Below are 23,075 nucleotides of genomic sequence, written 5' to 3' on the forward strand. Positions count from 1 at the left end.
CTGTCTATTTAGATCTTCTGCCCATTTTTTGGATTGGATTGTTTTTTGATACTGAGCTGCATGAGCTGTTTGTACATTTTGGAGATTAATCCCTTGTCAGTTGCTTCATCTGCAAATATTTTCTCCCATTCTGAGGGTTTTCTTTTCATTTTGTTTATGGCTTCTTTTGCTGTGCAAAAGGTTTTAAGTTTACTTAGGTTCCATTTGTTTATTTTTGTTTTTATTTCCTTTACTCTGGGAGGCGGACTGAAAAAGATTTTGCTGTGATTTATGTCAAAGAGTGTTCTATGTTTTCCTCTAAGAGTTTTATAGTATCCGGCCTTACACTTAGGTCTTTAATCCATTTTGAGTTTATTTTTGTGTATGGTGTTAGAGAATGTTCTAATTTCATTCTTTTACATGTAGCTGTCCAGTTTTCCCAGCACCAGGTGTTGAAGAGACTGTCTTTTCTCCATTGTGTGTGTGTGTGTATATATATATATATATATATATATATATATATATATATTTTTTTTGTTTTTGTTTTTTTAATAAGAGAAAAACTTTTTTTCAAACAGCGTCAGTGGTATGTATGCTATAGCAAAGGCTGGTTATAAGAGCAGTTTCATTTCAAACATGAATTGATGCACAAATGTAACACTGTTAATGATCAATTACTGCTAAAATGTGGATTAAATCCATCAATCTGCCAATTCTGACATTTATTATAGACCCTATTATTTACTTTAGTAGTAGAGGGTAATTTTCATCAGAAGAAAATGAAAACAACCTTACATTTCTACTAATGTAATGAACTGTATCCCCAGTATTGCTCTGAAATTATACCTCTAGGTTGTTAAGAGAAATTTTAACTTCATCCAAATGTATTATTTAACTGATAATCTTCAGTCATCATCTACTGTTGGCTTGATGTTACTTCTCTTCTTATCTGACCCCAACAATTAAATGCCAGTGTTTCTCAGCTCTTCAGCTAAGGGCTATTTTTTCTCCTACTTCTGTGCACACAGCATTAGTGAGAACTATTTTACCCAAATCAGCCTTGACTGCACTAATTCTTCCTCTTGTTGAAAGGGACCCTATGTTCAACATAAGCACTTCATTCTTAGACAGCTTTTGCACCTTTGCTGCTTTTTTGTCTCCTTCTGTGCATACACCAAGAAGTCATCTAAGTAGGAAATAGGAAATTTCCAATTCTGTGAAGATCTCAGGTAAAGCTCCAACTGCACCAAGCACCTGCCCCACCATTCTGTCAGCCTGGCACAAAGTGGGGTCAATTTTTGTTCCAGCTCCAATAAGATCCCCTGGAGCAGCATACTGAAGATCACTGTGTTCCATAAAAAGTGATACAGTTTTGGAAAAGATTGGTTTACACATGAGTTTTCCTTTGCTATCTTTGGAAACAATACCAGGTCTGACTGCTATCTCCTGGCCCACCTGAAACGTGTAAGTGAGTAATCAAAATATGTGGGACAACACAAAAAAATATGGAACGTTTCATGAATTTGTGTGTCATCCTTGCGCAGGGTCCATGCTAATCTTCTCTGTATCGTTCCAATTTTAGTATATGTGCTGCCAAAGCGAGCACTCTCCATTGTGTATTTTTGCCTCCTTTGTCATAGATTAGGTGACCATAGGGACATGGGTTTATCACCAGACTTTCTATCTGTTCTATTGATCTATATTTCTGTTTTTGTGCCAGTACCATACTGTTTTGATGACTGTAGCTTTGTAGTATAGTCTGAGGTCAGGGAGTCAGATTCCTCCAGTTCCATTTTTCTTTCTCAAGATTGCTTTGGCTATTTGTGGGCTTTAGTGTTTCCATACATATTGTAAAATGTTTTGTTCTAATTCTGTGAAAAATGCCATTGGTAATTTGATAGGGATTGCATTGCTATTATTAAGTCCTTGTCCATCTAACTCCATCTAATATCTGGATCAACTTTGAGGTGTTTTATATAATGTGCATTTCTCTTGGTTTTGGTCACGTAGTCTTATCTTTTTTTGTGCCTAGTAATTTTCAACTGAATGCCTGTAATTACTTGTAAAATAATGGTAAAGATTTCAGACATTATTTATTCTGGAGGTTCAGCCTTACTTATGCCAGGCAGATGGAGTAGGAGGTGATCACATTAATTCAAACAAGAATGGTACAGTTGTAAATGCCAGTCTGTAGCCTTTGGTTCTCGTAAAACAGCAGTGAAGTCCATCCTGATTCTCAGAGACCTTCTGTTTATGTTTTTAATCTCCTAACCTGTACAGCCTCAGATGTCCTGAAGGCACTACTAAATGTAGTGAAGGCACTTGAATTCCCCTTCCCTCAACATCACCACCAAAAAACTGCTGGTTTTTCTGTGTCCTAGCAGTGACCCTCCATGAGTATAAGGCTGGAATTTTCAGATTTCTACGTACAGATAATCAGTGAATGCCTACAGGGTAAAAGTGACTAAAGAAATCAGTTCTTCTTTCAGATTTTTTGCTACCACTGTCTGGAGCAATTTTGTTCTCATTGCCCCCAACAGCTCTCTGATCCCTTTAAATAAATTATTTTTCTCAGTTGTTCTTGAAAGGAGTGCTGGAATGTTGTAAACCACTTGATCCCACCCAGAAGCAGAAGCTAAAGCCTTTTATTTCAAAACACACTGAATTTTTGTGAATAAATGATTCTCAAGAATAAAAAATCAAGGGCCAGAAGACACAACATGGAATATATACCATAAAAATTGATGAAAAACAGAATAAAGACCTAGATTTCCAGACTGTCAAGGAATCCAACTTAAAAAACACGGATCTATTCCATGTAGACCATGTGATTAGTCACAATATGTATGTAAGAGTATGCATAAATATATGAATGTATATACACATATGCATATGTTAAATTTGTGCTTATCTTCTTTTCTTTAAGAGTTGAAAAGGTAAGGAATAGAAACTGAATGCAGTTTTACTACATGCCTGCATAAATTTTTAGTCATGTTATTAAAGTAGAAATCTGTCTTTGGTTTGTTTTATTATGCTTCATTCTTTCTTAGTTCTTCTGGCAAAATAATATTTCAAATTTCTTTTGGAAACCCATCTGTATTAGTCAGGATTCTCCAGAAAAACTGAACCAGTAGGGTTCTAAGAAGTCCCATGATCTGCCATCTGCAAATTGGACATCCAGGAAAACTTATGGTGTAGTTCAGTCTGAGTCTGAAGGCCTGAGGAACAGGGGAGTCAATGTTGTAAGTCCCAGCCTGAGTCTGAAGGCCTAAGAACTATGGTAGCTGATAATGCAAATCCTACTCCAAGTGTAGGAGAAGACTGATGTCCCAGCTCAAATAGGCAGAGAAGGAACAAATGCTCCCTTCTTCTGCCATTTGTTCTATTCAGGCCCTCAATGGATTGGATCATGCTCGCCCACATTGGGGAGGGCAATCTGCTTTACTGAGTTCAACAATTCATATGTTAATCTTATCTGGAGACATATCCAGAAATAATGCTTAGCTAAATACCTGGGCAAACTGACACATAAAATTAACCATCACACCCTCCTTCCCCACTCACAATCTAGCTTTAGGGATAGACCTGGATTGTCCTAAGGCAGTCAGTATATTTCATTCCTTTGGCCACAACAATCATTTCAGAGATAAGTAAATAAGCACATGATCCCTATTAGTCCAAGCCAAGTTAGCTAGCCCCAATTCCAGGATTTCTATTTTTGATAATTTGCTTTTCCCTTTTAGACTTCAACTGAGAAGCATAAAGGCTGAAGTTTCTAGCTCCATATAACCTGAAAATTAAGTTAGTATACAGAGGAAAACAAACAAAATCCAGAGATGGAATAAAACTTCAGAGAGCAAGACTTTCCTGAAGCTGAAAAAAGGAATGAACTACTGATACAAGCAACATGGATGAATTTCAAAATCATCATGCTGAAAGAAGCCAGATACAAAAGAGTACATATTATACGATTCTATTAATATAACCTTCTAGAAAATGCAAATGAATTTATAGTGACAAAAAGCAGATCAGGGATTACTGGGGCCAGGGGTGGAGGGATGGATAGATTGGAAAGCAGAACAATCTTTTCGTTGGGATGACTGAAATGCTCTGTATCTTTATTATGATGGACACATATCTGTCAAAATTCACTTAACTGGGGGCTTCCCTGGTGGCTCAGTGGTTGAGAATCTGCCTGCCAATGCAGCGGACACGGGTTCGAGCCCTGGTCTGGGAAGATCCCGCATGCCGTGGAGCAACTGGGCCCATGAGCCACAATTACTGAGCCTGCGCGTCTGGAGCCTGTGCTCCGCAACAAGAGAGGCCGCGACAGTGAGAGGCGTGCGTACCGCGATGAACAGTGGCCCCCGCTCGCCGTAACTAGAGAAAGCCCTCGCACAGAAACGAAGACCCAATACGGCCAAAAAAAAAAAAAAAATTAATTTAAAAAAAGAAATGGCCATATTAAAAAAAAAATTCACTGAACTGTATACCCCTATGATGGATGCAATTTATTGTATTTAAATGATACCTCAATAAAGTTGACTAAAATTACAGTTAACAACTGAACAAAAAGTAATCTCTGGAAGTTAGCCGTATCCTTGATCTTTCAGTTATGTGAAAAATAAGTTGTTTTTTTTTTTTTTTTAAATTTTGGGCATGATTTTCTGATCCTTGAAACAAGCAAGCCATATCTGATACAATTATATTAGGTTTACTATGGTAAGCAAATATATTAATATATTTTTGAAAGATAGTCAGTATTGGTTGAATTAAAGGACTTAAGGTGCTTAATGACTCAGCTTTCTTTTAAATAAAAAACATGGTTCTCCAATAATGCTGATTAACGCGTTTTATTTTTAATCCTGAGAGTCCAACAAAGTTTCTTAAGGTGTTACATTGTTTCAGAGTTGTTACTTAAAGATTTTCCTGATCACTGATTTAGTATTTTTTCTGTTCACACTTACTCAAAATTGGACATGAAATAATATGTAATTCTCCAAGTTACATTATCATACATTTGCACAGTTACAAGCCATATCTTTGGCTTTCTCTCTTGTTTCAATTATCTTATCTTGTCTCATTTAATTTTTAGAATATTTTTTGGATCTTAACGTTTTCCCATTTCCCCTTAAAGTTATATGGGAAAATATTAGTTTTAGAAAAATATGAATTTTAAAACACCCAATGCTTTATAATAAATACATTCCAAACATAGGACTGATAGCTCAAGACTCAGGAAAATGCTGCGTATGTATAGAGAATTATGGTCTTACAACTAAGGAAGTTGAAAGTGTGCTTGAGACAGATACACACATAAAATTTTTATTAAAGAATTATAAATCTTATAGAACACAAAAAGCGACTACACATGAATTACACTGAAACTTACGTCAGAGATATATACTACTATCTAACAAGAGCTGCCACCAGGACAAAACTGATACACCCAATGGAAATTCTGTATCAAGTTTCAAGAGTTAAGTTAAGCAATCTGACAGTTTCTGGGAACAAATGTACTCACCGCACTAAGAGAATCTTTTCTCCCTTTTACTTCCTCATTAGTAGTCACAGAAAAGAAAAAAATGGAAGATTTTAAATAAAATTATTCTTTATCTCAGCAGTTTCATTTGATCAAAATAGTTTTTCTGATTCAAGTTAAATCATATACAATAAAGTATTATTATAAATCCTTATTAAAATATTTTAGTTGTTATATAACTTATGCCACTTAATTCTGCTGCTTTTCCTCTGTTTCAAACATTTAAAATTGTCTTCTTCTGAATTCTTTCATATTTTAACAACTTAATTATCAGTTATTTTCCTCAAGTTTTCATTATCTTCCAGGTGATACACATTATTATTACACATAATTCCTTTAGGATACTGTCTGTAGCTGAGCATTATCCACCTAGATGGATGCCTACACCAAAATGATTCCATTTTTGAAGTAGAATATCATCTTTTTTGCAGCTTTTATGTAATAATATTAATTGCCTTTATCTTTCAATAATATAATAGGTATATTGTCAATTGCTTCTGTCTAGAAAAATGAGGTAATTATAATTTTTATTTCAAATTCCCTGAGGTGCTGAGATTAGCACACTGACAATGTATAGCCATCATAGGATTTGAAGTATATTGTTAAAATACTATTTATATTTAAAGCTGGTAAAATCAATGTCTGCTTTATGTTTTTCAATTCCTAACATGGTGATTTGTACTAAGCACTTAATACTTTATTTGACTTGGTGATTCTCCGATATACTAGGTTAACAACTGTCTATACAACTATCTAAAGAATTAACAACTATCTAAAGAAAATAAGACCTAGAATAGGGTTCTTACCCTGGGGCACATGGATGGGGTTGGGAGGGTAATAAACTCCTTGAAACTATAAACAAATTTCTGTGCATGTGTGTTTTTTAAGGGAAAAGCTTCAAAACCGGCATTTGCTTCTCAAAAGGGTTTAAATACATAAAATGTTAAAAACTAGTTATATGGAGAAATAAAGAGCACCTATCTCTTACCAAAAGATAGAATTATTTCTTTTATACACCAAGGAGGCTTGACATTAACTGTACTATCATGGAAATGTCTTGTTATATAATCAAGAATTTGAATATTACAGGAATGCATCACTGAGTACATGACATCTGGCTTCAGTCTATAAGAGGTCTGAAAACAAAAAAATACTGAAACAAATAAATCAATAAAAACTAAACTTTGTTAAACTAAACTGTCATAGGTAAGAATACCTCAATTTTGAGAATAATAAAGTTTATATAATATGTAAGTATCATTTGAATATTATAAAATAATAAAAAATGTACAAAATAATTATTTAAAAAGCACGTCCCTAAATTGCAAACAATGACAAGCGAAGCAATGACAGGCAAGTTGAAACATCAACCTATATCCAAACCACTAAAGATAATAAATTAACAAAATAATGTAATACATGTTAGACCACATTCATTTCTCTCTGAAAAGGTATTGAATTTTCATTTTTTTCAGTAACTTCTTTATATTGTGAATGAAAATACATCTGTACAATATACTGAAGTTTCTCACCAGCCTTTTTCCAATCAGTGAACAAAAAGCAAAACATATCTATAAAAGTAATTATATATTATAATCTATAGATTATGTAAATAATGCATTATCTTATGTACACATGTAAGTATATGAAGAGATAAAATGTATAAACTAATTAAATGATTGCAACAGAAAACTGAAGTATAAAGTTTAGTTCTTTCTCTGTATTATAAAAAACCCCAGCCATCATGAAGGCCTGTGCCATTCTTAGGCCACTTTCAGGCAGACTCTGAAAAGCTGGAAAGTAAACACAGGTGTTTTAAAACTAGAGCTGCTGTCACGGACAACCACAAACACCCTTAACTCTGATGTGGCAACGCCTCTTTCCCGCCCTCTGTTTTTTAAAGCAATGCCCGAAAAGAAAATGTCAAATGTTTCACCTTTCAACACCTCAAAACAAGTAAGAGCTTAAAGTATTGTTTTGCAAACCTCTAGCAAATAGATCAGTTTTTCACTACTTTTAAATCTAGCCAATTAAACAGTACTTGCATAAAACAAAAGCAGAATTTCGTAAAGAATTACTACCACCCCCAACTTTACACCCCCCTCTACCACCATATTTTATAGTACTTTAGTTTCTGAGAGCAAAATCTTTTGTTTGACCACACTTAGATAGCTTGTTCTGTTGTATAATTTTTACAGAAAGTATCTGATCTTCTATAAGGTTTAACATACAAATCAGAAATAAATAAGAATCCTTTTTAGAAAAAGCAGTCAAGTACCTTTGGTTACAATGCAAGGAAAGATTTAGATTAAGAAAAATTCAAAGCTTGAAAATATGTAATTCTCCTTTAGAAAACTGTGCTAATGAATACCTAAATAGGGGTAGAAATTGTTTACAGAGAAAAATAGAAAGCAAAATAATTTCCAAACTGCTACAGAGATGGAACTCATATTCATAAAACAAACCAATTTTCTAATACTGAAATATCATTAGTATAAAAAGTCCCCAAATAATACTATAAAAGAGCCCCCCAAAGCAAACACTCATTAACAGTTGATGAGTTATTACATAACTACTGAATATAAAAACCAAGTGAATGAATTATGTACATTTTACTGTAATCATCAAGAAACAGGTGCTGTTAAAAGAATGGCCAACTTTCTATCAGTCCAAGTAAATCTTGGGGGATATTCTGAGAGGTTTAGCCGTACCCTCAGAATTCCACATATAATTCCTTTCTGCAATTCATATTATAACTGCTCTGTGAAATCATACTTGTGTATTTGAGTATTCATAATAAAACACTAGTAGTTTCTCATTGCCCGAAGTTATTTTGTAAAGAGAGGTACTTGCCTTTCAAGACGACAAGAAAATGATAAAATAAAAAGTAATCAACAGGAATAAAAATTAAGAGTGAATAACGTTTTTAATTAGTACATACATTTTTCAAAAATTTCCTCAGATATGTTATAATTTTTTCTTGTATTACCTTTTTTCAAAATTTAAAGAACTACATCAGAGCTGCACGATATTGGCTAATCAGAGGCAACCAACTGTAAATGAGAGAAAAGCAAATAAACTTTTCCATCTTGTTCCAATTCACGCATGTATTGCTTCATCTCACATGTGAAGGACATTATACAGCATTAAGGGACAAAATAATAATATGAAGTTGTGACATAAACCAACAAAGTAAAGAAATTTAGAATTATGTTTGACAGTTCTGAACTAAGTCCACTGTACTTTGGTATCACAACACATACATGATACCTACAAGCACAAAGGAGCAAGGAAAGGGCAGTGTGTCAGCCTTAGAAGTTAATTTCCTGCTTTTGTTGGTTTATATTATCATCTAATATTACGTAAACAATCTGTTTCTAGGCAATTTATTTTTTCCATGATGAGCTGAGCTCATTTGGATGCTACCTTTCAGCATATAAAAACCCAGTTTAACAGCAACAGCACAAAAGCCCACAATGGAATACTATTTAAAAATCAATTTACAAAAATGTAAGAAATACAATATCCACTTAACTGGAAAGAACATTATTACTTATATTTTACAACCTCTCAAAAGGTAAAGGTAATTGACAACAGAATTTATTAAAAAAACACATGATTTACCTTAGAATACTTAGAGTTTATTAGTAATTATTTCTTGGTCTTTCTAAAGTAAAGTGATTACTTGAAAACTTATGGATCTAGATAAAAGTCAAAGTAAGTGACTACTAACACAAGTTAGATTCCAGAAACTTTTCAGAAGAATAAGTGAATTTTTTAAGAGGCAACTCAGAGTTAAAACCTGATCACCATATAATGCAACAAAAATACAGGGGACATATGTACTTTTTGATCAGTGATCATGACTTAATTTCATCATCCTCTTATTCTAGTAAAAACGAATAGTCATTCTACTATTTAAAATGAATAATTATGTATAAAAATTTAATTTTAAAAACTGGCACTTTTAGAAAGGACAGAAAAGTTCATATATCTTCAAAGTAAAATGCACAAAAATGATTCTGGACTTAATATAGCAAGTATCAAAAGGAAGTGAAGATTTAATGAAATAGTCATAAACTGCAAATAATACAGTACTGGAAATAGAATATTGGAATATACTGGGAAGACTTCTATGGGGTATATAAAATCACACTGTATGATTTTGTGAAATTATTAAGGAAGCAGAAATACAAGAAAATATAAATGTCATTCAGATACAATTATGGTTGTGCAAGATTCAAAGTTAACGTTTTCTAAAGAAAGGGTTACAAGTTATCAGAACTCCTGAGGCTGCTATTTATCTAAAAATACTCGAGTTTTTTCAAGACTATGAAATATATTTTAAAACACATATTTAATATGAATATAAGATAATAAAAATGTTGGTGGTATATTTTGTATTGTATTGAACTTTAAATACTAAGCAATAAATTATAGGATCTTTTAAAATGTGTCTACGAGTCACTAGGCAAGAGTGATTTTTCAAGATGCCTTTTTTGTTTCAGTTAAAATTAAAATCCATGCTGTCTAATCCTTGGAGTCAATTTGTAATTAAGGGGATTTGATGAGAGACCAGGCACTGAATTAATGATAAAATTTAATATCTGCTTTAATGCATCAACATAACAGAAAAACTAACCAACACTGAACAACAGAATGAAGTCATTTTGATACAGAAGACATACTATAGCTATGACAATTTATGTCAAATGTTAGTTTTCTAAATAAATTAAATATGCCAAAGTTCTGTAGATGAATTACTAAAAACTATGTGTCTAAAAACCACTCAAGTCAAAAATGCTACTACAATAAGGATTTGCTTGGTACAGAAAACTACACTGTTAAATATAGTTACTTTTATTGAGAATTTTATGTAATCTCTAATGAAGGACTTGACTGCTTTCTATCATCATGTCTGAAATCAGAAATATTTTTACTTAGTAGTCAAAGTAAATTAATTGTATTTGATAATCTAAAGTTTTAAAAATATATATATTTTACTTTAGAAAGAACATGTAATATTAAAAAATCCATCAAATTAAATTTCATAGTATTTTAAATAACCATCTGGATTTTGCACTACACTTTTCACAGTATTACTACACTGGAGTTCACAAGAGATTTTAATATGTCATTTATTCCAAATCACTATGAGGTACAACCTTGTATAGAATTTGGTTGCTGGAAATGCTAAAAATGAAAGAGAAAATTTTCATTTGGCCAGTAATCTCTGTGTAGCCTCATCCAGCTTATCCCTAAAATACCAACAAAGAACTTTATAAAAGACATAAAACTGATGATACCACAAAAATACTGATATCAGCCCAATCCAGAAATCAATTAGAAAATTAAACAGAACTAAAATTAAAAGGCACAACTGGTAGAAAACAAATGTTATTATTTTCAGAAACAAATATTCCATAGGCCTAAAGAAGGTTGGGGAAATATTTTGCCCCTATTTTATGTCTAAACACCAAGTCTACACCAGTAAGGTTCCAAATTCAGTGCAATATATTCCAATTCACTATGCTTTGGGTCAGGCCCAGATTTATTATTTTGTAAACATTCTTTTCATGATTCTGATACATGCCTCTGTTAAGAACCATTAACCTATACTCATTACCTAACAACCAATCGAGTGGACCTTTATTGTCTTTAAAGGTTCCCAGGGTACTATTTCCAACAATGTATCATGGACTCTGCTCTTTTATACCTTCTTGGCCACCATAATACCAAAGACCAATAGGTCAGGAAAAAAAGAGAGGAGATAATGAGGTGAGAGCATAAGACAAGGGGAAGGTAGGACTGCTGATGTGGGCAGACCTAGGAAAGACTTAGGAAGAAGTCCTGGGAGCACTGAGAGTTTCTCACATATTACATTTCTTTTCACATCAGTACTTATTTTGTTATTAAAACAATTTCATTCTAACACAAATCCCTCTCCAGTTTGGCCAGAGACAAGAGAGGACTCTGGCCAAACTGAAGGCAGGATGAGTAGATATTATCTGGACAAAGGAAGTAAGGCAATAGTTGATGCAGAGCATTTCAGTCAGAGGAAATACTAGGTCCAAAGACCAGATGATACAAAGACTGGAGAAAAATTCCAGGATCTATCTAAAGTCAGCTCACATAATGGTGAATCTGCCTGGTGTGCCTAAAACTGTCTCCCATTGAAGGTGTATGTCTTCATTCAAGTAGTCATTTTGATTAATTTTTCATTTCTTTATTTTTATTTTTTTTTTGCAGTATGCGGGCCTCTCACTGCTGTGGCCTCTCCCGTTGCAGAGCACAGGCTCCGGACGCGCAGGCTCAGCGGCCATGGCTCACGGGCCCAGCCACTCCGCGGCATGTGGGATCTTCCCGTTGATTAATTTTTTAGCATTATTACAAAATGTATAAAACAGGAGGGAAGCATGAAATGTAATTTTATATTTCTATCATTATTTATCAAAATAATATCTAAATTCCTAAAATAGTACTATGAAAGTCAAAATTAAAAAAATATTAGTAACCAATGTTAGGAGCAATTAAATGCAAGTATTCACAAGTATTACGTTTGGGGTTTGCCACTGATAATCTCCATAGAAGTTTCCCACATGTAATTCAGTATTCCTTTTATGTAAGGGGTAATAGTTCACAGTTGTTTCATCTGAACCTCATCAGTTTTATTGTATCTTGGTGTACCTGATGAACTTACACAGGCTTCAATGATTTGGCTATACCTGGTGCAGTAATCCACAGAGCCACCCTTTAATGTAATTGTTCATTTCAGAGAGCCTATAATGAATGCTGTCACAGCAATTCCCCATTTGGTATGCAAAGACTGTAAACCTGGTCTAGCTGAGAGTCTTGCTTTTTATAAAGAAAGAAAAACTTTATCATGTGGAAAACAAAGCCTGGCACGGGAACAGAATGCTATTAGGAACCAGGATAGAATTTCTCTCCATCTCCCTTGTTCAGAATTTTGTGTTTTTTAATATATTGGCCCCAACTTTTCCAATTGGCTGATTCATAACTTCAGAGTACTCATGGCCTACAGCAGTCTACCTGGCCCTAAGCCTACCTTGGGATCGTTTGGTTCAGCATTCAAAGCTCACTGTCCTGTTCTCTCTCAGTTTCCCAATTCCAAATTATTAAATTATCATCAGACCTATCAATCTTTTTGAACCAGGCTAAACAGGTCATAACTAGATACCTTTGGGCTAGAGAGGCATGCATCAGATTTCTTATAAAAGGAGAATGGTTAAGCATATGTTAGCTATTATTCTCTCCATCTTAAAATCTTCCTCCAGGTCACATTCACATTACACTGTAACCCTTACACTTTTTTTTTTTTTTTTTTGCGGTGCGCGGGCCTCTCACTGTTGTGGCCTCTCCCGTTGCGGAGCACAGGCTCCGGACACGCAGGCTCAGCGGCCATGGCTCATGGGTCCAGACATTCCGCGGCATGTGGGATCTTCCCAGACCAGGGCACGAACCCGCGTCCCCTGCACTGGCAGGCGGACTCTCAACCACTGCGCCACCAGGGGAGCCCCTAACCCTTACACTTTTACTTCACAGAAAAGCTCCTAAAAAATAATCTACCTCTCTCCCACTTTTAAACTTTTCATTACCTATACAATTTACTAGATTCAAGGTTACCACCGGAACCACTGAACTGAAACTGCAACTACAAAGCTACCACTGCCTTCCTAACTGTCAGATCAAATGGACACTTGTGATTTTATTTGACTTCTCTGTAGCATTTGACACTGTGAACTACCCCTGTCACAGAACTTTATTCTATTCTGAATCTACGATAACACAATCGCTTTGTAATCCTTTTATCGTTCTGACTATTCCTTCTTAGTCTCCTTTGTGAACCACTTATTTTTGTGCACGAACAGAGAAATGTTGGAATTTACTATTGTTTCATTTATTTCTTTTCTTGTAAATCTGACCTCTGAAAACTCTCATACACTTCAGTGATTTGAACTGCAACCTGCACAAGATCTGGTATCATCCTCTCCCTTCTCAAGTAATTTCCTGCCACTATACTTCCCACTGTATGGTCACTTATGCTCTAAGACAAAGATGTACATGCAAGACTATTTTTCAAAGTTTTGCTTATGATATTGAACAGTTGGAATCAAAATATTCTAAATAGAAGACAGAAAATTACATGCTATGTATCAAGCACAGGGATCTACAGAGCCAACAAATGGATGACGCAGATTTGTATTTATATATAGAGAAAGATCTTTATGACATATTTGGTAATTGTTTACATTAAATCCATAACAATATAGAGAAAAAAGGCCTGGAATCATTGGCTTCAAGTGGTACAGGTGCCTGTTTCTGGAGCCACTGCTGTGGCCAAGGGAATCTGACATTCTGATTTGTCAGACCTGAGGCCACAGAGGTATATCACCTCCAACAAAACCACATCTGAGAATGAGGGAAAGGCTGTTTCTTACAGGAGAACAAGGGTTATAAAAATCGGGTGAAGGATGAATAAACTCTGAGTAGCAAAATTACTGCTGAACAGCACCATTACACTAGGTAAGTGTAAAAACAAAACAAAACAGAGAAAAAAAAGAAAGAAAAAGCAGTTGCTATCGTCTGAATGTTTTCATCACTCCAAAATTTCTATGTTGAAATCCTAACCCCCAAAGATGATGGTATTAGGAAGTACGAGCTTTGGTTTGGGAGGTGCTTAGGTCATGAGCATGGAGGCTTCGTGGTACTGATGTTCTTTTAAAAGACACCCCACAGTGATCCCTTGCCCGTTCTACTGCATGAGGACACAGCGAGAAGGTGCCGGCTATTAAAAAGGGAGAGGGCCCTAACCAGATCATTATCATACTGCTGCCTTGATGTTGGACTTCCCAGCCTCCAAAATTGTAAGAAATAAATTTCTGCTACTTATAAGGTACTTAGTCTGTGATATTTTGTTATAGCAGTCTGAATGAACCAAGAGAGTAGTGCTAATACATATATCAGAAATAGAAGACTTAAAGATATGAAGCTGCAAGCAGTCTGAAGAGGAATATTATATAATGACGGAATGTACATGTATAGCCTAAGAAGATATAGTAGTCATAAACACTATATAACAAAGAATAGAGCAGACAAATGTATAAAGCAAGAAATTCCTAGCAATATGAGAAAATTATAAAAATGCAACTATAGTGGAAGCTTAAGTTGAGTTCAACTGAATATATATTGAACCTCATGCTCTGTGAACAGAGACTATTTTATTTATTTAGTCGATGATACCTTTCAAAGTGGACTATTTACATGGTGAGAAATAAAACATTAATATGTTTTAAAATATAGGAATTTAAATTATTTTCTCTAAATTACCCTGGATCAACCAAAAAAATCAAAACAGAACTAGTGAAAAAAAGTGAACATTTGATCCCTCCCAAAACTATAAGGCACAGTTGGAATTATAGTCAAGAGTAAAATGTGTAGCCTTATAATTTTACTTAAAAAAAAGACTTAGGTAAGCTAATTAACTTGTAAAAATTAGAACAAAAAAGAGAATAAAAAGATTGAAACGGTAAACAGAAATGGAAAATTTAACAAGTTGAAAGGATAAATAAAACCAAGAACTAATTAAAAGAAAATAAAATGCATAAAGCCCAGGAAAGACTTTATAAGAAAAAAGAGAGAGAGAAGAGAAAGAGAAAGCAAATATATGCCACAATACAGACGAGACAGTGAATACAGAGAAATAGAAGAGATTCAAAAATTAAGAAAATTATCTATAGTTCTATCATACCAAATCTGGTAAGTTAAAGGGAATAGGGTGTTTCCTAGCAAAACATACAGACCAACAAAACTGACTTAAGAAACAGAAAAACTAGATAAATATATTGAAACAATTGAAAAGGCAATTAAATATTCTCTGTTATAAAAAGGCACCAAGAATACATGGTTTTAAAAATGGATTCTATTTAATACTTAAGGCAAGATCATTCTAATGCAATTTTTTTAAACTTTTTTTTTTTGGCCACTCCCCTCAGCATGTGGGATCTTAGTTCCCCAACGAGGGACTGAACACGCACCCCCTGCATTGGAAGCGCAGAGTCTTAACCACTGGACGGCCAGAGAGTCCCCATTCTAACGCAATTTTAAACTTGTCAAGACCACAGCTGAAGGCAGAAATTTTGGTCATTCACTAAGCTAGTAACATTAACATCAAAATGGATACAGCCAAAACAAGCCAGAACAAAGCTGGAGGACTCAGGTCATGATGACATGCCTACTACGAAGCTACAGTGATCAATAGTGCGGTACCAGCATACAGATAGATATATTAGATCAATGGAACAGAACTGACAGTCCAGAGCTAAACCCTCATATTTATGACCAACTGACTTTTGAGACGGTATCAAGACAATTCTGTGCGGGAAAAATAGTCTTTCAACAAATGGTGCAGAGAAAACTGGATATCCACATGTAAAGAAAGTATCTGGACTCCTACCTTACACAGTATCTAAAAATTCACTAAAAATTTATCAAACATCTAAATGTTCAACCTAAACGTCCATCAGCTAATGAACTGATAAACAGAATACAGTCTATCTATACAATGAATATTATGTATCAACCAAAAAGGAATGAGGTGCTGATACATGCTATAACATGAATAAACCTTGAAAATATTATGCTCAGTGAAAAAAGCCTGTCACAAAGGATCACATATTCCATGATTTCATTTACACAAAATATCCAGAAAGGCAAATCTACAGAGACAGAAAGTAGTTTAGCGGTTGCTTGGGACTAGGGGAAGGATGTTAGCAGGAATGGGGAATGATAGCTAATGTGTACAGGATGTTTTAGGTGAGTGTTGAAAATGTTCTAAAATTAGACTGTGGTGATGGCTGAACAAATATGAGAATATACCAAAAAACACTGAATTGTAAACAGTAGATAAGTGAATTTTATGGTACATGAAACATTTATCAATAAAGCTGTAAAATGCAAAAAACAAAACCACTGATGGACAAAAGACCAAGAGAAAGCAAACAAAAACCAACAGAAAAAATGGGGAAAAAACATGAACAAATACTTCTATTTATTTATATTCACACACACAATCCCTTGAACATATGAAAAAAATTCAAACTTATTAATAATTAGAGAAATACTTTGGTAAAACAAAACAAAACCTGATACAGTAAAAAAAAACCCTCTAGGTAATTTTCATTTATATTTGAGATTGTGAACTTTGGAGATCAGTTGCCTTGGTTCAGATCTGAGGTCCACCAGTTACTATTACTCATAACATTGGTCACGTTAGTAAACACATGTTGCTCAGTTTCTTACCCTATAAAATTATATACAGTTGTACCAACTATCTCAAAGAGTCACTTTGAGGTCTAAATACTACTTAAACACTATATGTAAAGCATTAGTAACAGTTCCTGGTACTCAGTAAGTACTGTATGAGGGCAGACTATTATAAGTTTTAAAATTCTCAGGAGAACAATGACAAAACAAATCCAAAATTTATTCAAGGAATTGTTCAACATCAAGAACTCAATAAAATGTGTTACATCTACTAATAAAAACTTTTTAAAAATTCTTGAAAGAAACTACTTAAATATGACGAAACAGTATCAAAATCCAACAGTAGATGTAATGTTTATGCCTAGGTCTCAGAAAGCTGGAACAAGTTGTCATTCCACATTGACAATAGGAAAAGCTGAATAAGGCACAATGTCATAACTTTTCTTGAGCTCATTAGACAGCTAAGCTCAGGAAGACAACCAGTCCTAATTTCAAGGAGGGACAAGCATCAAGGCAAATGGGGTACACAGACTAGCTCACCTAGAACAGAACATGAGAAAAAGGGTCAGTCACCACACAGAACCTTCAGAAATTCCTGACAAAAGGGGGTTTGCACCTACTGGTAGATTTTTCCCCACAGATCTCCACCAGGTGCTCATGAGAAATATCAAAGATAGGGTAGAAAACCAGAGATACCTTCCTACAGTGATAGACACTTGCAGGGGATATGGGGGAGGGAACTGGCTGCTGCTATAGAAAGGAGCAAACCCCACCCCCCACCCCCACTCCAGTCCCAGTTCCTTATGCGAACAGAACAAAAGCCATCTACAGCTAACAGAGGGGCATTAACCCTCAGGGCACAGAAAAAAAAAAATCCTGCTTGGGAATGGTAGAAGAAAGAACTCTTTCTATCCGTGGGTGAGTGGCAGGAAATAGACCTGGGCACAGGATCCTATACCAATACCATTAGATAGCTTCTACACTGAGAGAGGGGAATGAAAGTCTCTCATACAATACCTGCCTCAGATAGAGGTCAGAGTTTGTCTGCCATGGAAAGGAATCCTGAGGAAGCCTGACCCCAAAGTCCAAGCACAAAGGGACTGCATAAGATTGAAGCAGAAAACCCTCAGTCCTCCAACACCAGATGATAAAAATCAGCATTCTAATGCTGGGAGAAGGGCAAGAGTGTACAGTGAGATACCCTCCAGGTGTAAGTATATAGTATCAACTGAAAACAAAACGGTGGAGTATGAACATTGAAAAAAGTCCTCCAGTACCTGAGCTTCCATCCTGAGCATAAGGCAACAGCAACCCATTCCAAGAGCAACTTGAAACTTAGGATGCACTAACAGTGACCATAGCAATAACAAAACCCAAATCCATATCAACTCCTGAGTGAATCAACTCAATACTCACACTACTGGCCTGATGGAAGAAGTATTGTTCTATTCACAAGGTCCAGCATTCAAAAAAAAAATTATGAGACACATGAAAAGCAAAAGCAAAACAAACAAACAACAAATATGTCAAAAGACAACGCAATCACAAAACCAGACTCAGAGATGATCCATATACTGGAACTATCCAACTGAGACTCTAAATTATGAAGGAAAATATAAAATCCCATGGTAAGTGTCAAAACTAATTGGTGTAATTTAGAATCCATTCTCACTAAAATTAGGTAAAAGTCAGGTAAAATAGAGTAACTGTTATAATTCCTAGTCAAGATTAATTTGGCAGGTCTAGAAACTATGAGAGGGGAGAGGGAATATTATTAAAATTTCCTTTATATATCTTAGCACTGTTTTCACTGGCTATGATGAATATGTAAATTTTTAAACAATGTATTATTTTGAAATAATTCAAGACCCACAAAAACTTGCAGAGTAAGAAGAGTTCCTGTGTAGACGTCATCTAACTTCTCCCAATGATACATATGTACCATAGTATATTATCAAAGCCAGGAAATTGACATTGGAACAATTCTATTAACTCGGATATAAACCTTATATGGATTTCACCTGTTTTTAAATCCTCCCTCCATTACTTTCTGGTATAATTCAATGACGCTTTAATATTATAAAATTATAACTGTTATCACTACAAAGAAACTCCCTGTTACCCTTTAAGAATCATAGCCTGCTCCACAACCTAACTCCCAGAAACCACTGGTCTGTTCTCTATCACAATGATTTTGTTACTTTGAGACTGTTATATAAGTAGAATCATATGAACAGAACCGTTAGAGATTGGCTTTTCTCATTTAGCATAATGCCCTTGAGACCCATCCAAGTTGTTGTATGTATCAATAAACTGTTCCTTTTTATTGCTGAGTAATATAAGCATACCTCAGAGATAATGTGGGTTCGGTTCCAGACCACTGCAATAAAATGAATATCGCAATAAAGCGAGTCACATGAATTTTTTGGTTTCCCAGTGCATATAAAAGTTATGCTTGTACTATTAAGTGTGCAATAGCATTATGTCTAAAAAATGTACATATTTTAATTTAAAAATATTTTATTGCTAAAAAATGCTACCATCATCTGACAACACAGGGTTGCCACAATCTTCAATTTGTAAAAACATGTAATATCTGCAAAGCACAATTAAGCAAAGCACAATAAACTAACATATGCTGGTACTTCATGATATAGTCATCTATGAATATTATAATAATACTGTAAATACTAAACACTGATCTAACAAAAAGATGAGAAAGGTAAATCCTTATCTTCATAGTAGAAAGTCAATTAATAATAACTAAAAAGGAAATATCAAGAAATAGTATAAGCTTTTCATTTAGAAATATAGTATAGATACAGAATAAATTGCTAAGAGTTGAAAGTGATTTCTTTTCTGGAGCAGAAACCAGGAGAGGTAAGATGAGGATGCTGATTACAATGTTTTTATTAAAACCCGTATGTAATCATTCATTTTCAAAAATATGTGCTTTATCAAAAATAAAAATTTGAAAAATAAAATTTTTGTTTGCTAAATGGGATTGAATATTTACAGGAAAATAGTATTTCACAGCAGTGTTTATAAGAGTGCAAAATTGCGAGCAACCTAAATATTTAACATTAAGGGAAGATTTAAGAAAATCATGATACATTTGTGGATTGCCATTATGTAATATATTAAGGTGATATTTATAGAATAAGTGTACTGGATAATACTTATGAAGTGCTAAGCAGGGAAAGCAGGATACTAAATTGTACCTGTGGTATTAATTCACTCAACAGATATTTATTCAATGGCTGCTATAGGTATTTTCAGGAGATACATCTATAGCTAGTTTCAGCTGGTACACAAAGGTATAGCTATACAAATTGTTAACATTTGGCATCTGTTATGATTGGTCATATTTGTGACTTATTGACTGTCAAGTATTTATAATACCATCAGTAGATACAGAGGTATATGAAGTAAACAAAAATCCCTGACCTCATGGAGCATTTATTCCCATCAGGAAAAGAGACAACAAATATAAGATGCAAGATGGCTTCAGGCAATCACTTATTTCCCATGTTTTTATTTTTTTTTCTATTTCCACTTTATTTTAGTGGCCTTTTCAGATTCCTTATCTTCTCAATAATGTTGTAAAATATTCTTAAAATAATAGCCTCCTTTTTTATTGTTCTTATCAGGAAAGTCATGATATCTGTTTTCTTACACTGCTGAAAATGTTAGACTTAGTAAAGGTTTTGGGGTAGAAAAGTGTCACCTGTGTTTTAGAATGACAGCTAATGGAAGTGTGACAACTGATTACAAAGGTGAGAAACTGAGGACAAAAATGTTAGTTAGGAGGGTACTATTACCATCTAGATCATGAACTTGACATAGGGTAGAGGTAGGATAATACAAAGGAGACAAATCACTGTCGCAGAATTGACAGGACTGGATGCTCTATCACTTTGTAGTAGGTGAAAGTTTGAAAGGATATGAAGATTATGTCAATGATATTAGCCTACATGTCTAGGAGTATGGTAGTGCCATTAATTAATAGATGTTAACTGATCAATTTGGAAGTAAATAGAAAACTGCTAAGAATAATTTAAATTATAGGGCATTATGTCACCAGAAAAATGTCGGGGTATAGTTGCTTGAAGTTCTCAAAGTGGCTCACTGGCTAAAGGGCTCAATGATGTTAAAGGCCAGCTTCTGCTTCTCTTGGTGTTTGCTTCATAGCTATAAAATTGCTGCTGCTGTTCCAGGCAGCAAGTAAGTGTTCAAAGTAATAAGAAGGGAAGAAACAGTGCCTGCTGCACCTGTCATGTCAGGAAAACAAAAACCTATCCAGAGACACTCTTCCTTCTTCTCCCACCCCTGCTGCAGAATTCCTCTTATGTCTCATTGGCAAAAAAAAAGGCTCAGAAAGTGTGTAACTTTTCCAGCTTCTATAAAGCTGTAAAGGCAAACAAAGGAGACTATAACTAAGAATAAATGTTAAGTTATACAGTCAATAGTGTTTCGCTCAGGTCCTGACTTCCTCCTAGGTTGAAGAGAGGGCTTAGGAAGTCGAATTAGGGATTTGTTTTTAAGTTTATTGAGGTTAAGGAGTCACTAAGATATCCAAGTGGAAGGGCAGACAAAGCATCTGTTAGGATACAAATGATAGATGATATCACAGAACGGATGAAATTAGAAGAGACAACCCTGCAATAAACAAAACACCAAATGCTGGCAAGAATACGGAGTAACAGAAACTTGTCATTCATTACTGGTGGGAATGCAAAATGGCACAGCCATTTTGGAAGACAGTTTGGTGGTTCCTTACCAAACTAAACATACTCTTATCATACGATTCAGCAATCATAGTTCTTGGTATTTACCCCAGTGAGTTGAGAAACTTATGTCCACAGAAAAACCTGCATGTGGATGCTTACAGCAGCTTTACTCATAATTGCCAAAATTTGGAAGCAACCAAGAGGTCCTTCATTAGGGGGGTGAATAAATAAACTGTGGTACATTCAGACAATACTAAAAAGAGTGAAGTATAAAGCCATCAGAAGATATGGATGAACTTTAAATGCATATTACTAAGTGAAAGAAACCAATCTGAAAAGAACTACTACATGACATTCTGGAAAAGACAAAACTATGGACACAGTAAAAAGATCAATGGCTGGTACATGTTGGGGGGAAGGAGGGATATAAATAGGTGGAACACAAAGGATTTTTAGAGTGAAACTCTTCTGTATGATACTATAATGGTACATACTTGTCATTTATATTTCTCAAAACCCACAGAATATACAATACTAAGAGTGAACCCTAATGTAAACTATGGACTTTGGGTTACACTGATGTAGGTTCATGTATTGTAACAAATGTACAACTCTTGCACCGGATGCTAAAGGCATGTGGATGTATGGGGCATGGAATATGAGGGAGCTCTGTAGTTTGCTCGATTTTGCCGTGAAGCTAAAACTGCTCTAACATAATAAAGTTTGGGGTTTTTTCCAGAAAGAAAAATTAAGGGAATAATCACATAACCCAGGGGAACATTTATACCTTAGGAATTGGTAGAAAACGAGGCACCAGCTAAAGAATAACAATCAAAGAAAAGAAAAATGATGAGGATATAGAAATAAAGAACTACAAGGAAGAATTTCATGAAGGCAGGGGCCAACAAGATTGAAATGTGTTCCTCTTAGGCTGACTGGGTTATTGAGAAGGATATGAAATGATAAGTTTTACAGGTTTAACCACCAGAGGTCACCTATAATTTAAGAAAGCATGTCTTTCAATGGAATTACAGTGTTGAAGGCCAATTGTAGGAGGTTAAAAATGTGTGATAAGGAAGGTAAATAAATAAAAGAGGAAAGAAAGGCACTTTATATGACATTTCTTATTAAATCTAATGCCTGCATATTTATGGTTAATCTAAATTTACTTTAAAATCATTAAATGTTCAAAATTGTGTTCACCAAGAAACAAATTTCTTAATATAAGTGGATAAAATTTATTTTAAAAGAGAAAATAATCTATCTTTTAATTTAAGTAACTCTCAGGGTATAGATTAGTATCAGTATAAATTCAGCCCCTCATCCTATACGTACCACTGTGTTCTACTTATTATTAGAGAAAATTGCAAATATTATAAAAGTAGGGAAAGTGTCATGCTAGCAGATTTATCTAGTATATATTCCATGCTACTTCAAAAATAATGCATATAAGTGATCACCAAAAGTCTAATTTTATGCTCTTTCATAAAAATTAATTTAGAAAGAATTTCCTGGTTATTAGAATAAACAAAGACATTATT

The 23,075-nt window shown here is 34.5% G+C and overlaps 1 protein-coding gene, 1 non-coding gene and 1 pseudogene across 7 annotated transcripts in view; all 3 read right to left on the reverse strand.

Annotated features, from left to right (window-relative positions):
• MIPOL1 (mirror-image polydactyly 1) overlaps positions 1-23,075 on the reverse strand; it is a 327,507-nt gene that overhangs the window by 130,708 nt on the left and 173,724 nt on the right. The gene's annotated exons all lie outside the window — the stretch shown is intronic.
• LOC132527551 (eukaryotic translation initiation factor 2 subunit 3-like) lies at positions 885-3,390 on the reverse strand (annotated as a pseudogene).
• LOC132505675 (U6 spliceosomal RNA) lies at positions 1,479-1,585 on the reverse strand. Its single transcript, XR_009535488.1, has one exon. It is a non-coding gene; the product is annotated as a U6 spliceosomal RNA (small nuclear RNA).

This window comes from Lagenorhynchus albirostris, chromosome 1 (assembly GCF_949774975.1).
Source record: "Lagenorhynchus albirostris chromosome 1, mLagAlb1.1, whole genome shotgun sequence".
Classification (NCBI taxonomy): Eukaryota; Metazoa; Chordata; class Mammalia; order Artiodactyla; family Delphinidae; genus Lagenorhynchus; species Lagenorhynchus albirostris.